We start from the raw sequence: 13,362 nt of genomic DNA, 5'->3' as shown, positions 1-13,362 counted from the left end.
TAAATATTCTTTTTTTGCCAGTCCTGGGCTTGAGCTCAGGGCCTGAGCACTGTCCTTGAGCTTTCTCAAGGCTAGAATTCTATCTCTTGAGCATCAGCACCACTTCCGGCTTTTTTCTATGTACATGGTACCAAGGAATCGAACCTAGGTCTTCATGGATGCTAGGCAATTACTCTACCACTAGGCCAAACTCCTGGCCCTAAACTTAACTATTCTATATGCACTGCATGTAAATATGTTAAATATGTATCTGCTTTCTGTCATTTTACATTGTTTAAGGAATATTCTTAAGGTTATAACAGGCAGATAATCTGTATTTTGTATATAGTTATATTTGCCTTTTATGTAAATTTATTGTAATGTTAGAATTATTGTGTTCATTTCCTATTTTTATATTTGTATCAACCATTTTTTATTCTCTTCCTTTTTCTCTTCCAATCTTCTTTTGAATTAATTAAAAGTTTGCTTGGATTGCACTTTAGTACTATTTTCTTGTTATATTAACAATTTGATTCTTTATTGTTTGCTCTAAGGTTTAAACTATATCAATCACATTGCAAGCTAATACCATGTTTCTTCAAGTACACGGAAGAGACTAAGAATAGATCTCCACTTTTTCCCATCCTTTGTGCTATGAATCTCAGAAATTTACTAAAACATGCAGCTGGAATTATATGTATAGACTAGTATGTATGGCTCTTGAACTCAACAGTATTTTGAAATTCGACTGTATATTAAATTTCTAATAATGAATAAGTCTTTAAAGTTTGAAAGATATTTTAATGATTTTCTTTTCTTTGCATGTAAACAGAATTTGAAATCATGATTTTTTTGGAAATGAACGTTACTGTTTAGAAATACAATTTTAGAATTCTAAACCTTCTGCATATTCTTCAAAAAGCTTATGTTTGTTATTTCTCTGCCTATGCTAGCTTTCTTTCTTGTTAGATCTTCTTAAACAATAGAGAAAATAATTTGATATTCATCTCAGAGTTTAAGGATAGGAAATTAAAATGCTGTCAAATATCATTTGTAACTTAAGAGACTCTCTTGTGAAGACATGCTTATTTCCAAATCAAACTGTACCTCAGTCTTCACTGAGGCTTTGGAGGTAACCATACAAGAACCAATTCCTCTCCATACAATGTAACAGTTATCACAGTAACAAACTCAAAAGAGAATTATGGAAATAAGCTAGCCCATTTCACCATGTTTACATTTGGTTTATAGTTCAATTTTTGCTTTTTTTTTCTTCATAAGCCAGTATGAAACTTTGTCTGGAAAACGGAATTGAATCCACAGAGTCATTTAGAAAGTTGAAGAATGAATTGGATGGAGGTAGATTTGAGATGATTGACCCTTGAATTTTAATCCCCACAGCTCAGTGTAGGTCAGCAAAACCTTAATTTTTCATTTACAGAGTAAGTGCTCTACAAGCACATGGACTAAGAAAAGATTCCCTGGCAAGTAATGGTGTGCTAAGTGGTTAGGGAATATGCAGTAATGTCATTTTGATTGTGCACTTCACAAAACTATTATGTCATTACAAAAGCACTGGGTAACACTTGTCAATTCTAAGAGCAGGAGAAATTTCAAAGTCACACCTATAATTAGTCTAGCATGAAATTTAGAAATGCTTTCATTTTTCTCCCAGACCAGAATTTTGAAAGTGGTCAGAGTGAGTCTTCCAAGATTTTGAGTTAAATTAGAAAGCAAAAAACATATTTTCTTCCCTCTTTAAAATGACAGAAAAATAAACAACCTCTCAATGAAGACACACCGCAGCAATTGACTACTTTTATTATAATTAATAAAAGGGTTACATGATATTTGCCAGAGAGATGGTGCATTAATTCACACATATTGAGACCCTTTCACATGTCTTGGTCCCCATTACCCTCCCCACCACCCCACCCCTATCTTGGTTTTTCCCCCTTCCCTATCCAATTTCAAATAACCAAATACAAATATATCTGATATATCAGGTAACAAAGTGAGATACTGTAACAATATGAGATAACCAAGGGACAGCAACAGACATGAGAGATAAAATAGTACATTAAGGACAACAATCATTCATTGTATGGCTTTTGTTTCAATATCCTGGAGGTCTTTTCGATTAGGTTCATACTATATGGCCTTATGTATCAAGGTTTTGTTCTATTGCAGATCTCTGCTAGTAGAGCCCAAGGTTTCTCCTGATTATGACAAATGAGGGGAACCATTGAGCCTAATTTACTTTGAGTCTGGCATACTTCACTTAATATGATTTTTTCTAAGACTTACCATTTCCTAACAAATGGGGCAGCATAGAATTCCATTGTGTACAAATACCACAACTTGTTCATCATCAACTGAGGGACATTTAGGTTGGTTCCATATTTTTGCTATGGTGAATAATGCTGCAATGAACATTGTTGTGGTAGTGGATTTAGTATGCCCTAGTTTCTGGATTGTTGGGTAAATGCCAAGTAGTGGAATTGCTGGGTCATAGGGGAGCTCTATGTTTAGTCTTTTGAGGCACTGCCATATTGCTTTCCATAGTGGTTGAATGAGTTTGCACTCCCACTAACAGTGTAGTAGGGATCCCTTCTGGCCACATTCCCTCCAGCATCTGTTGTTATTCATTTTCCTGATCCTGGCCATTCTAACTGGAGTGAGGTGGAATCTTAGAGTTATTTTGATTTGCATTTCTTTATGACCAGAGATGTTGAGCATTTCTTCATATGTCTATAGGCCATTTTTGTTTCTTCTTCAGAGAAGACTCTCTTTAAGTCTATGGCCCATTTTTTAATGGGATGGTTATTACTTTGGGGATTAGTTTTGGATTAATTCAATTATTTGAGTTGTTGATATATTTTAGATATGAGGCCTTTGTCCGTTGTTTGGTTGGTTAAGATCTTCTCCCAATCTGTAGGCTTCCTAATTAATTTACTAGCTATGTCCTTTGCCATACAAAAGCTCTGCTGTTTAATGCAGTCCCACTTATCCAGCCTTTCTCTGATTTGTTGTGATTCTTGGTCCTTATTAAGAAAATTTCGACCTGTGCCAAGGAGGCCTAGTGTATCTCCTATTCCTTCTTGTAAAGTTTTCAGTGTGTCAGCTTTTACCTCCAGGTCTTTGATCCATTTGGAGTTAATTCTAGTGCAGGGTGACAAAGAAGGATCCAAATTTAGTTTTCTGCAGGTGCTTAACCAGTTCTGCCAGCACAAATTGTTGTAGAGGCTGTCTTTCTTCCATTCTATTTTTTTGGCTCCCTTGTCAAAGATTAGGTGGCTATAGGTCTGTGGTTTAATATGTGGGTCCTCAGTTCTATTCCATTGGTCTTCAGGCCTGTTCTTGTGCCAGTACTAAGCTGTTTTGATAATTATAGCTCTGTAATAGAGTCTAAAGTTTGGAATGGAAATTCCTCCGGCACTATTCTTTCTGCTAAGAAGTTTTTTTGCTATACGGGGTCTTTTATTATTCCATATGAAATTTTGGATTGCCTCTTCTATTTCTTTAAAGAATGACATTGGGATGTTGATGGGTATTGCACTGAATTTGTAGATAGCCCTTGGCAAGATTGTCATTTTCACAATGTTGATTCTCCCAATCCAGAAGCATGGGAGGTTTTTCCATTTCCTTAGTTCTGCTTTAATTTCCTTTTTCAGGATTTCAAAGTTTTCATCAAAAAGGTCCTTTACATTCTTAGTTAAGCTAATTCCTAGGTACTTTATTTTCTTTGAGGCTATTACGAAAGGAGTTGCTTTCCTGATTATTGCCTCATTCCTCTCACTGTTGGCGTAGAGGAAGGCAGTTGATTTTTGACGGTTAATTTTACAGCCTGCTACCCTTCCAAAGTTTTGAATCAGCTCAAGGAGCTTGGGAGTAGAGTCTATAGGATTCTTTAAATACAGAATCATGTTGTCTGCAAAGAGAGATAGTTTTACTTCCTCTTTCCCTACTTGGATCCCCTTTATGCTTGCTTCTTGCCTTATTGCACTGGCTAGGAATTCTAATACTATGTTAAAGAGGAGTGGAGAGAGTGGGCATCCTTGTCTCATTCCTGATTTTAGAGGTAATGGCTTTAGCTTTTCACCATTAAGTATAATACTAGCTGTGGGTTTGTCATACACAGCCTTTATTATATTGAGGAATGTTCCATGGATTCCTAGTTTCTCCAGAGCTTTTAACATAAAGGGGTGTTGGGTCTTGTCAAATGACTTTTCCGCATCTATTGAGACAATCATGTGATTTTTGTCCTTACTCCCGTTGATGTATTGAATTATGTCAATTGATTTGCGTACGTTGAACCACCTTTACCTACCTGTGATGAATCCTGTTTGATCATAGTGTATAATTTTGTTTTTGATAAGTTGTTGTAGACGGTTGGCCAGTATTTTGTTGAGAAGTTTGCATCGATGTTCATCAAAGAAATAGGTCCATAGTTCTCTTTCTTTGATGAATCTCTGCCTAGTTTGGGGGATGAGGGTTATACTGGCTTCATAGAATGAGTTTGGTAAAGAACCTTCATTTTCAGTTTCGTTGAAGAGCTTGAAGAGTATTGGTGTGAGTTCTGCTTTGAAGACCTTATAGAATTCAGCTGTGAATCCATCGGGCCCTGGGCTTTTCTTAGGTGGAAGTTCTCTAATTGCCATTTCTATTTCAGAGCTTGAAATACGCCTGTTTACTTAGGTTAGTTCTTCTTGGTTCAGTGTGGGTATGTTAATATTGGCTAGGAGTTCATCCATTTCTTTTAGATTCTCAAATTTGTTGGTTTAAAGGTTTGAGAAGTATTCCCTCATGATATTCTGGATCTTGGTAATTTCTGTCATGATATTACCATTTTCCTCTGTGATTTTGTTTATTTCGATATGCTCTCTTCTTTTTTTGGTAAGATTTGCTAATGGTTTGTCAATTTTGTTAATTCTTTCAAAGAACCAACTCCTTCTTTTGTTGATTCTTTCTATAGTTTTTTTGGATTCCAAATCATTTAATTCTGCTTTCTTTTTAATAATTTGCTTCCTTCTACTGGGGTTAGGGTTGGTTTGTTGCTCTTTTTCCAGGAGCGTAAGGTGAGACATTAACTTGTTGGTTAGCGATTTTTCCAACTTGTTGTTGTAGGCACTCAGCGCTATAAATTTTCCTCTGAGTACTGCCTTTGCTGTGTCTCAACGGAGTTAGTATTTTGTGTGCTCCTTATTGTTAAATTTCATGAACTGTTGGATTTCTGTTCTGATCTCTTCGATGACCCATTGGTGATTCAACAATGTGTTGTTCAGTCTCCATGAGTTCCAGGGTTTTCGTGGATGGAGATGTGAGTTCAGTTCCAATTTGATGCCCTTGTGGTCTGAGAGCGTGCATGGAATAATTTCAGTGTTTCTGAATCTGTCCAGGTTTGTTTTATGGCCTATGATGTGGTCTATTTTGGAAAAAGTTCCATGTGCTGCTGAGAAAAACGTATATTGTGTTGTTGCTGGGTGGAATATTCTGCAGATGTCTGTTAGATCTAGTTGGTCTATATAGTTGTTCAGTTCTAAGATTTCTCAGTTGAGTTTTTGCCTTGCTGATCTGTCCATAGGTGAGAGTGGTATGTTAAAGTCACCAACAATCACTGTGTTTCGATCTATGTATGATTTCAGTGAAAGTAAAGTTTGCTTGTCGGAGATCCGGGATTGGGTGTGTAAATATTTAGGATCATTATGTCTTCCTGGAGGAAAGATCCCTTTAGTACTATGTAGTAACCTTCTTTGTCTTTTCTTACTAATTTTACTTTGAAATCTATTTTATCTGATATGAGGATGGCAACTCCAGCCTGTTTATGGGGGCCATTAGCTTGATAGAGTTTATTCCAGCCTCTCACTTTCAAAAGATGTTTGTTGTTTTGGGTAAGATGTGTCTCTTGAAGACAGCAGAATGATGGATCTTGCTTTTTGATCCAACTAGACAGCCTATGCCGTTTAATTGGAGAGTTAAGTCCATTGATATTGAGAGTTAGGATTGAGAGATATTTATTAGGTCCTACCATTTTTAAAAGCTTTTATTAGGGCCTGTGTCTTGACAGTTCTTGTGGTCCTTAGATGGTATGCTGTTTAGGTGCCATTTTTTCCCTATATTGCATTTATTTTGGTTTTCTATGTGCAGAACATCTCTGAGAATTTTCTGTAGTGTTGGTTTTGTTGCTACATATTGTTGCAGCTTTTCCCTAGAATGGAATGTTTTTATTGTTCCCTCAGTTATGAATGAGAGCTGGGTACAGTATTCTTGGTTGGTAGTTATTTGATTTAAGGGCATGACATATATGCTTCCAGTCACTTCTTGCTTGCATGGTTTCTGCTGAGAAATCTGGGGTTATTCTTACTGGTTTGCCTTTATAGGTTATTGACCCCTTTACCCTAGCTGCCTTTAGGATCCTTTCTTTGGTCTCTCTTGATCCAGTTCAGATTACAATGTGGCGGTGGGATGTTCTTTTCTGGTCAGGTCTGTTTGGGGTTCTAAAAGCTTCTTGTATCTGGATGGGCCTGCCCTTCTGGATATTTGGGAAATTCTCTGAGATGATTCCCTGAAGTATATTTCCAATACCATTGACCTCCTTCTCCAGACCCTCCTCAATAGCAATTAGCCTTAAATTAGGCTTCCTAATTGTATCTTGGACCTCCTGAAGCGCTCTCTCATTTTTCCTAGATTTGGATTGACTCATTTTCTGTTCTTTCTCTATAACAACTAAAGTATCTTCAGCCCCGGAAATTCTCTCTTCTGCATTGTCTAGTCTACTATCAAAGCTATCTACTTTATTTTTCATCTCCCTTGCTTCTAATTGCTCTTTTTGATGCATTGCATCTCTTCTTTTAGATCATGTATGGATTTCTTTAGCTCCTTGATTTCCATTTGAGTGGTTAGCTCAGTAGCTTTATTTTCTTTGGACATTTGTTGGAGTGGGTCACCTTTTTATTTGTGGATTCTATGAATTCATCCATCTTTCTTTGAACAGCCTTTATTATGGCCTCCTTTATGGCTTCTTCTTTTTCACTTATCACCTTGTTTATGGTTTCCTCTTGTTTAGTTATGGTTTCCTCCCTTATCTCTTTCTTCATATTTTCACATTTTTCATTAATGTTGTTTATCAATTGCATTTGTATAGCACTTGGAAGACTCTCCTCTAGGTTTGCCAGTGACTGTTCCATTGTCTGTTTATATTGGGTGGGGGATGTTATTCCTTGATTTGACATTTTTCTTGAGTTTCTTGTTCTGCCCATTTGAAAATGGGAGCAAGATTAATACTAAACACAATTATAGTTTTTCAGATATAACCAACCTAGACCTCTTTAGCTTGAAGACATTAGATGTTCACAATTTTTTATTGGTGTTATCACTCTTTCTTTTTGTGCACTTACAGACCAGTCTAATACAACCACTGATAAGAGATTTATGACCAAAACAATAAGCCTTTCAATCCAATCTCTATTGTATTTAAGTCCCTCTGAATCTAGAGTATAATTGAATACCTAGATATACAGTATTGCTCAACAGCCATCAAGTGTAGATCCGGGCAGTATAAGGGTTGAATGACGAACAGAGGACCAGAGATAGAAAAATAGAATGAGAGAGATCAGGGGAGGTACAAGAGGATAAACGTAGGAGTGTAAGATTATTATAGTAATGAAGAAAAGGTATAGCATAAGGATAACTGACCTAAGTTTGTAAGTAGGTAGCATATTTGAGTACAAAGTTTGGAAAGTATTAGATAAAACTTATGTGTTGCTACATGACTAGCTCTCAACCCAACCAGTGGCCTCACAGTGGGCCGTGGGATGGATCTGCGAGCTTCCCTCTGAGCGCGGTTGGCAGACGTTTTCCGTGCTGCTTCCAGAGGCGGTCCCCGGCCCAGGGTCTGGGGTTTGAGAGTTTCCAGGGGCTCTCAGCAGGACCAGCAGGAGATCCCTCTGTTCCCAGGGGTGGGGCCCAGCTGAGGACGTTGGGCTCCAAGGGCGGAGCCTTGCCTTTCTGATTCTCAGAAGGCAAGCTTGGCTGCTGGTTGGCCCTTCAGATCCCTGTCGTGTTTCCCCTGCTTTGTCAGAGAGTCTGTGTCTGTGGGGGGCCCCTCGGTGCTGTCTTGCTCAAGATTCCTAGCTGGAGGATGCCCCGCTCAAGATTTGAGGGAGACAGATGCTGGCTTCTATTTTCCTGCACACCCCATCCGCTGTTGTAAGGCAGGGACTCAGCGCCGTCCACTCTCCAGATCCAGTGGCCTGGGAGAGGAACCTGTTGGGTGGGTGGGAGCTGGGACAGCTCTGCCTCCCCTGGTGGGGTGCTGGGTCTTAGTGTAGCCCGCCTGTCAGTCTCCAGTCAGAGGGCTGGGAGTTGAGCCTGTTGGGCGGGTGGGAGTTGGAACAGCTCCGCCTCCCTTGGTGGGGTGCTGGGTCTTAGCACTGCCGGCCTGTCAATCTCCAGTCAATGGCCTGAGGGAGGGGGCTGTTGAGGGAAGGGACAGGATTCTAAGTTCCTTGCCCCCCTGCTCCTGCTAGTCTTTCTCGGGCGGGGTGGAGGGGTCTGAGTTAAGTTCTGTTGCTTGGCACCAGCTCTGCTTTCCTTATGGGTTTGGGGACCCATTGTGTTACTCATGCCTCTGTGTTCCGTCTGTGGGTGTTCCAAGGTGGTGGGGAGTCTTTCACTCCCCTCCGGTCTCCTCCCTTGCCTGTGTTCCGAGTCTGGGTTCTGCTGCTTCTGTGGCTCGCTGGCCCGGTCCAATGCTGGTTTCTGCAGAGGTCAGGGCTGCCCGGCCGGGCACCCTCTGCTGCTGCTTTTCAAGGCTCAGAGCTGGTGGCGAGGGGTGGGGGAGGGGTCCTCGCGTTCCGAATTCTTTGAGAAAGTTGGATGTGAGCTTTATCTGGATTTCTTTTCCAGTTTGAGTCCTCCGTTGCTTTTTGAGTTTGTTGTTGTGGATTTCTTAAGGTAGTTGGCTCTTGGGACTCCCTGGTTCTCTCTTTTTGTGAGAGAGAGCTAGGCAGTGTCCCTATTGTCTCGGCACCATCTTCCGTTCCCCAGCTATTGACTATTAACAATAACTCTAAACTGATTTGTTATATTGATTCTCAAATCTCTTGATTTATGGATCCAGAATAAAATTCCTAATAAACATGTTCTATTTAGGTAACTGGCCCTCCAATTTAAATAATAAGAAATCTTGAAAAAAATCCTAATAGTTTCTGTAGCAAAAAGTAGATCTTTCTGGGCTACAAGTAAATACTAAATTTAAATAAAATACTGTGAGTTCAGGGACTTCTGTGGTATAAGGAGCACTAGTTTACCCCAGTATCATACATGTTCTCAATTTACTGACTCAATTTTTTTCTTTCTGTCTTCCCTTGAGATTTTATAAATCGAGCAGTGAAGTATTTGTAAAAATATAAGTAAATGACAACATACAAATCATGTGATTTTGCATGAATGACTGAACTACACTTCATAAACAAAAATAATAAAATCCAATCAAGAAATATGCTTTGGCAATTACATTCCTAAGTACAGAAACTGATCATCAAATGAAGTAAAACTTTAAAGAAATATATAGTGTGAGGTTACATATAGTCCACACCTAATTCTAAATGGAAATGTAATTCAGGAAAAAGCCAGAAGCCCATATAATACCCCATAAAGCAACAGGTGACAGAGGCCCTTCCATGTTTCAGAACCAGAAAGAATTAGAGGCTTCCATAAAGTTCCATAAAGCCAAGAATAGGTCCTCATCACCTGCATGAATCCTTTTAGTGCTTAACCCACAAGCTATGAATACCCTCCAATGTTACTGCTTTAATTTTGCACTTAAACGCTTGGTTAATGTTTCCTCAGAAGTGATGTCATGTAATTTGGAGCATATTTTATTAGTATTTATTATAATCTATTTTAAAATTAAGTTGGTGATTTAGAGCATCACTAAGCATGTATGATGGCCTTTTTTAGTTTTATATTGCTGTTCTTTATGAAAGGCTTTATAATCTAAGGATGTTTTTCGGAATTGTTTAATAAGGATGATGGTACACAATTTGTGGAAATAGATTTCATTTATGGCCAACTTTTCTTAAAATTATAAGCAGTTTGTAAATGAAACTAGCCAATAACATTTGAGATCCGATTGGTAAGTATAGTTTAAATCTTAGAGCAAAAAATAAAGAATGAAACTGTTGATATAACAAGAAATTAGAACTAATGAAATCTAATCCCAAGTAAACTTTTAATTATTCCAAAGAAGACTGGAAGAGAAAAGAAAGAATAGTTCAAACAAATATAAAAATAGGAAATAAACACAATAAATATAACATTGCAGTAAAGTTACTTCAGTTACATACAAAAAGAAAAGCATCAGATGGTATAACCTAAAAAAATCTTCCTTAAGAGTAAAATTATAGAATATATATATATATATATATATATATATATAAGCTTAGATTTGATCAGTCAGACCTACCTGCTAAACTCTCACACCAGTGGAGAAAAATAAAGAAAGATGACAGGAACTATAAAGGAAAATAAAATGCCTAAATCCATTCCAAGTATGCCCATAATTACAATTAATATAAATAAATCAACCTAATATACCAAATAATATAGTTTTAGTTCATGCTTTAAAAAATAGATTTGGACTTAAGCTTTACAAAAAAATGCACACAGCATTTTTATTGTAATTAATAGAAGGCTTACAGTTTTATTCTCCAGATAGAAGGTGCATTACCTCACATACATTGATACTCCTCATGTTTTTGTCCCCATTTCCCTTCCCCCAACCCTCTCCCATCATCTTGTTTCCCCCTTCCCTTATTTCAAATAAACCAATAACAAAGTAAGATGCAGTAACAATATGAGAATATGCAAGGGACACCAAAAGAGATGAGAAATAATATAGTACATTAAGAGCAACAAGCACACATTATATACCTCTTGTTTCCATATCCTGGAGTTCCTTTCATTTAGCCTCATCCTATGTGGCCATTTGTATCTAAGTTTTCAGTTATTGTAATCCTCGGCTAGGAGGCTCCTAGGTTTGTACTAATTATTAAAAAGGAGGGAAACCATTGAGCCTATGTTCCTTTGGGTTACTTCACTTAATATGATTCTTTCCAAGTCTTTCCATTTCCTTACAAATGGGGCAATGTCATTAATTCCTATGGCAGCATAGAATTCTGATGTGTATAAATATCACATCTTCCTGATCAATCATTTACTCAGGGCCATCTGGGTTGGCTTTGCTCTGGTATATAGTGCTGCAATAAATCATTGTGCTAGTGGGTTTAGTATGTCCTTGTTGCTGGATGATTGGGTAAATGCCAAGTAGTGGAATTGCTGGGTCATAGGGGAGCTCTATGTTTAGTCTTTTGAGGAACGGCCATACTGTTTTCCATAGTGGTTGAAAGAGTTTGCACTCCCACCAGCAGTGTAGTAGTGATCCCTCCTGGCCACATCCCCTCCAGCATCTGTTGTTATTAGTTTTCTTGATCCTGGCCATTCTAACTGGAGTGAGGTAGAATGTCAGAGTTGTTTTGATTCACATTTCTTTTACACTCCCACCAACAGTGTAGCATTCCCTCCTGGCCACATCCTTGCCAATATCTGTTGTTATTAAATTTCTTTATTATGGCGATTCCAACTAGAGTGAGATGGAATCTCAAAGCTGTTTTGATTTGCATTTCCTTTATGGGCAGAGATATGGAGCATTTCTTCATGTTTCTACAGCCAATTCTTATTTTCTCTTCAGAGAAGTGTCTTTTTAAGTCTTTGGGCAAACTTTTAATGGGATGGTTGTTTCTTTGAAGATTCATTTTGGAGAGATTCATTTTATTTAGCTGTAGATTTATTTTAGATATGAGGCCTTTGTCTCTTGTATGGTTAATGAAGATCTCCTACTCTGTGGGCTTTGTATTTAGCTTGCTAGCTATGTCCTTTGCCATACAGAAGTTCTGGAGTTTAATGCAGTCCCATTTATCCAAACTTTCTTTGATTTGTTGTGTTTCTGGGTCTTTATTAAAAAAGTTTTGACCCATGCCAAGGAGATCTTGTATGTCTCCTATTCCTTCTTGTAAAGTTTTCAGTGTGTCGGCTTTTAACTCGAGGTGTTTGATCCATTTGGAGTTAATCATGATGCAGGGTGACACAGAAGGGCCCAATGTTAGTTTTCTACAGGTGCTTAACCAGTTCTGCCAGCACCACTGGTTGAAGAGGCTGTATTTCTTCCATTCTATTTTTTTGGCTCCCTTGTCAAAGATTAGGTGGCCATAGGTCTGTGGTTTAATATCTGGGTCCTCAGTTCTATTCCATTGGTCTTTAGGCCTGTTCTTGTGCCCGTACCAAGCTGTTTTGATAATTATAGCTCTGTAATACAGTCTAAAGTTTGGTATTGAAATTCCTCCTGTGTTTTTCTTTCTGCTAAGAATTGTTTTTGCTATATGGGGTCATTTATTATTCCATATTAAATTTTGGATTGCTTCTTCTATTTCTGTAAAGAATGACATTGGGATATTGCTGGGTATTGCATTGAATTTGTAGATAGCCCTTGGCAAGATTGCCATTTTCACGATGTTAATTCTTCCAATCCAGGAGCATGGGAGGTTTTTCAATCTCAGTTCAGCTTTAATTTCCTTTTTTAGGATTTTAAAGTTTTCATCAAAAAGGTCCTTTACATTATTAATTAATTCCTAGGCACTTTATTTTCTTTGAAGCTATTGCAAAAGGAGTTGCTTTTTTGTTCCTCTCGTTGTTGGTATACAAGAAGTAGGCTGATTTTTGAGAGTTAATTTTATACCCTGCTATGGTGCCAAAGTTTTAAATCAGCTCAAGCAATTTGGGGGTGGAATCTATAGGGTTCTTTAAATACGAAATCATATCATGTGCAAATAGGGAAAGTTTCACTTCCTCTTTCCCTATTTGGATCCCCTTTATGCTTGCTTCTTGCCTTATTGCTCTGACTAGGACTTCTAATACAATGTTAAAGAGGAGTGCAAATAGTGGGCATCCTTGTCTCATTCCTGATTTTAGTGAAAATGGCTTTAGCTTTTCACCATTAAGTATGCTAGCTGTGGATTTGTCATACACAGCCTTTATTTTACAGAGGAATGTTCCATGTATTCCTAGTTTCTCCAGAGCTTTTAGTATAAAGGGGTGCTGGATCTTGTCAAATGCCTTTTCTGTGTCTATTGAAACAATAATGTGATTCTTGTCACTGTTTTTGTTGATGTGATGAGTTATATTAATTGACTTGCGTGTATTGAACCAGCTTTGCATCCCTGTGATGAATCCTGTTTGATTGTAATGTATTTTTTTGATGAATTGCTGAAGAAGTTTGGCCAGTATTTTGTTGAGAAGTTTTGCAACAACATTCATTAAAAATAT

Source organism: Megascapheus bottae, chromosome 5, assembly GCF_031878675.1.
Source record: "Megascapheus bottae isolate mThoBot1 chromosome 5, mThoBot2.hap1, whole genome shotgun sequence".
Lineage (NCBI taxonomy): Eukaryota > Metazoa > Chordata > Mammalia > Rodentia > Geomyidae > Megascapheus > Megascapheus bottae.
The sequence above is the reverse complement of the archived record's forward strand: the minus strand, read 5'-3'. Positions refer to the sequence as shown.